The sequence below is a fragment of the Octopus bimaculoides genome, chromosome 18, assembly GCF_001194135.2.
Source record: "Octopus bimaculoides isolate UCB-OBI-ISO-001 chromosome 18, ASM119413v2, whole genome shotgun sequence".
In the NCBI taxonomy this organism is placed as follows: domain Eukaryota; kingdom Metazoa; phylum Mollusca; class Cephalopoda; order Octopoda; family Octopodidae; genus Octopus; species Octopus bimaculoides.
In genome coordinates, this window is record NC_068998.1 from 54,547,609 (window position 1) to 54,552,090 (window position 4,482).

Consider the following 4,482-nt stretch of genomic DNA (forward strand, 5'->3'; position numbering starts at 1 on the left):
GACTGGCTTCAGGAAACAAATGAAATTAATTGATATTCTTAAAAAGCAGAAGGTAGGTTTGCAGAAGAATCTCCTTTCATTTTTTTTCCCCCTCAGACACAGGCTAAATGGTATGGGGGTAGTCAGCACTAGACTTGGACTGGTAATTTTATTTTATCTCCCCAGGAAAGATGAAAGGCAAAGCTGGCTGTGACAGAATTTGAACTCAAAATGCAAAGAGCCAGAAGAAATGTCACTATGCATTTTGAATAATAATAATAATAATAATAATAATAATAATGGTTTCAAATTTTGCCACAAGGGCAGCAATTTTGGGGGAGGGGATGAGTCGATTACATTAACCCCAGTGTTTAACTGGTACTTATTTTATCGATCCCAAAAGGATGAAAAGTAAAGTCAACCTCAGCGGATTTGAAACTCAGAACATACCAATGGGCGAAATATCGCTAAGCATTTCGTCCAGCGCACTGACAATTCTGCCAGCTCGCTGCCTTAATAATGATGATAATAATAATAATAATGCAGGCTCTCATGGCTTCTGATCTTAACTGGCTGGAAGTGTTGCCATGTACATTGTTTTGTCTTGGTATAAAGGATGGGCTACAGCAAATATTCTGCTCAATACCCCAGATTTGCTTGTCAGTTGTTTGACCTTAACCAGTTGAGCATGTCCCTTGGTGGCTGACGATATATGCATCTCTGATCATGAGCAGAAGTAGTGGAGGAGCATCATAGCCGTGTGTTGAGAGGAATTCTTTGGAGTTTGAATAATTCACCTCTGGAAACATGGGTGTTTCGTTCAACATCCTTAAACAACTGTTATTCAGGGACCTTTTGAGTGGGATGGGCTACTCGACCCACACAATCACATTGATGTTATTGGCAGACACCAACATGAAATTGAGGAACTAGCAAAGCGAATGAGAATCAGAGATTCTTGGTGTATCAAGATGAAAAAGCATCTTGGTTGCAAGCTGGTGGGAAGCAGAAGAGAATGGGAGAGGAGACGGAGGATGAGAGGGAGATGGGAGGAGGGGGATGGAAGGAAAAGATGGAGTTTACCTTTAATTATAGATTTGCTTGATCAGGGTTAATATGGAGGAGGATAAACAATAACAACAAGATATCACTGAATTTGAGTTGACCAGATCCTCGTTAAATATGCGATGCCAAAGGCACAGGATTATTTTTTGTGTGTATGGTGTGAATATCTTTGTAACATGTTTCAGTAATTTTCCCCGTTTATTTTCAGATGCATATCGAAGCTTCAAAAATGTTAACTTTTACAGAAGAAGAGTTTGTAAAAGCAATGGAATGGGAGACATAAGTAGTTGCAAGAAATCATATTTAGAGAACATAAAAGCGAAAGAAAGAAAGAAAGAAAGGAAGGAAGGAAGAAAAAGAAAGGAAAAAAAGAAAGAAAAAAACCTCATGTCATTATGTCATTATACCATTATGCTGTCATACTATTGTGCTAGTTTACCATTTTCCATTAAACCATTATGGAACCATGGCGTTATAGCAAAAAGAGCCTGAACTATGGGGTGGGATTCTGTCTAGGATCTATTTTTTTATAGAAAATATAAAAGTGAGATGAATGTGAGAATTCTTTCTCTGAATACTTCCAACTATCATCATCATCATCATCATCATCATCCTCATCATCATCCTCATCATCATCAGCAGCAACTATGATCTGTGATAATCAATAACTGTTAAATATACGATTGATTTAAGTGCACAAATCAAATTTTGTTAGGAAGAAATGGTGAAAGGTAAACTCAAAAAGAACTGGACTGAGACCCTAGAAGGGAGAAACTAAACACTACAAGGTATTCAGTCCAATTTATATACACACACACACACATATATAAATATATATATAAATACACACATTAAACCATCTTTCCTTCCCTGAGCATCTGCTAATACTTTACATGTACCAAGTCCTTGCGTTGTTTTTTTTTGTGTTTTTTGGGATTTACTATATATATATATATATATATATATATATATATATATATATATATATATATATATATATATATATATATATACACATATATTTATATAGCAAGTGAATTGGGGTAAATGACTATAGTTGCTGACATGGTTACAGCATTGCACGTGATTGGTTACATTGAATTATGATGAAACAATTGTAAACAAAATATTAAAAGAATTTGCTAACTCTAATCTTTGATAATTTTCATTATACGCATGTATGTGTATAAATATAAAAACACACACAAGGTCATATGTACATGCAAACACATGCATACATACATACAGTATTTTCATTATTAATTAAATGCGTATTTCTGTAAGCTAATTATAATTGTTTTTTAACATGACCTTTGGCTATTAAAGCTCTTCATTTTGTTTCTTCCAAGCAGAGTTCATTAGAATTCTTAACATTTTCAGCTCATTTTGTTCCCTTCTGCTGTTAATCCTAATATTTCCCTAGTTTTATAACCAATCAATTTCTGGTTAAATAAACAGTAACAAGGAACTAATTTTCTGAGGAAATTATTTACACCAGTTATTTTATTGCTGAGAGTGCTAAGAACATGAGCTGACATTCAGAAATGATGTATTAAATATATGTGTATATTTACCTTAATAAGTATGAAATAATTTTATTTTCCAGCAGTCTTTCATTTTAGCCATCATTATTTTTCATTATATTATATTAGTGCTCTAAACATGGATTCATTTCATGTTTATCAACCTCTTTCCCAAGGTGCTTCACATGAAAAAATGAATTTGGTTTTATTTCCATATCACACACACACACACACGCGCGCACACACACGCACGCACACATTACGCAATGAAGGCAAAAGTATATGTGATAGAGAGAAACACATAAATAGCTACATAGTTATTCTCTCTCTTATACATACTTGCATATATGTATGTGTATATATATACACACACATATATATATATATATATATCAAATATATAATCTACATATATACATATATAATATGATATAATATGTGTGTTCATGTATGTGCATATATATGTATTTAAATAAAGTCTGTACATATGTGTGTGTTTATGAATATATTTTTGTATATATATTTATGTACTTATGTGTATATGCATATATATATATATATTTATGTATATATTTTGTATATGTGCATAGGAATATAATGTATACACACACACACACACACACATATATAATATATACACACATATATGTATGTGTCTATGTGTGCACGTGTGTGTGTATACACATATATATATATAATATACACATAAATGGTATTCTAATAAAAATACTTTCATAAGCTGTGCATTCCTGAGGCCTATATTATTTTCTGGTTGATACAGTAAAAAGAAAAACATAGATAAAAAAAAATACTCACACACACATGCACATATGTATGCATGTATTGTACGTATATTGATGTAACCAGAGAAAGGAAAGCTTCCCTGCTTGCTGGAGGTTAATTCATGGGAGAGAATAAGAAGTCTTTATGGATCCCCAAACTATTACATGTTCAGCTTTTCTTGCTTGTATCAAAGCAATGAGATATGAAGCAATTAATTCAGTTATCGCATGGCTATAAGACATAGATGACAATTCAATTGAAAGATATGTTAGATGAACTTGTATTTTTGCAGAAGAGAAAACCTTGTTTGATGCCAAATTTAACATCCAAAATAAAAATTCACACATACTAAGCAAAAATAGTAGACTCAACAAAAATACTAAAAATTGGGCTGTTGAATCAAAATATTAATTAATTACAAAAATCTATTTATTTATTTATTAATATCATATTGGTAGGTGTGGGAATGGTTGTGTGGTTAAGAAGCTCACTTTACAACTATAAGGTTTTGTGTTCAGTTCTACTGCTCAACACCTTCTGTCAGTGGCTTCTACTGTAACCCTGGGTCAATGAAAGACTTGCGAGTGGATTTACTAGATGAAAACTGTGGGGGAAATATAATCCTATGTGGCATGTAAAAAGCCCCCAGCACCCTCTCTTAAGTGGTTGGCATTAGGAAGGGCATCCAGCTGTAGAAACCATGCCACAACCAACAATTGCAGTTTGGACAGCTCCCCAGCTCCATGTTAAACCGTCCAACCCATGCCAGCATTGAAAACAAACATTAAGCGATGATAATGATATATATACATATATAAGATATAAGTTACAGATGTTGAAACCTCTAAGAAATGGATATATCCAGAGGCACTCCTGGTAATTACCTCAGTATGTATGGTCCTTATTATAAGGTATATGTCAGTAGGTAATTTAAAAGGTAAACCATAGTTTACTGTATATAGAGACGATAAGAAAATGGAGAAATAAATAACAATGGGAAGTGGATCTTTGGTGTTATAAAGCCATTAATTAGTTAAGATGAGAGTTAACTCTCATCTTAATTAAATAACGGCTTTATAACACCAGATCCACTTCTCATTGTCATTTATTTCTCCATTTTTTTATCATCTCT

General features: G+C 33.0%; 1 long non-coding RNA gene across 1 annotated transcript; it reads left to right on the top strand.

Annotated features, from left to right (window-relative positions):
• LOC106875916 (uncharacterized) lies at positions 1–1,606 on the top strand. The gene is made up of 2 exons (XR_001410174.2): positions 1–52; positions 1,253–1,606. It is a non-coding gene; the product is annotated as an uncharacterized LOC106875916 (long non-coding RNA).
• Positions 1,607–4,482: the final 2,876 nt, after the last annotated feature.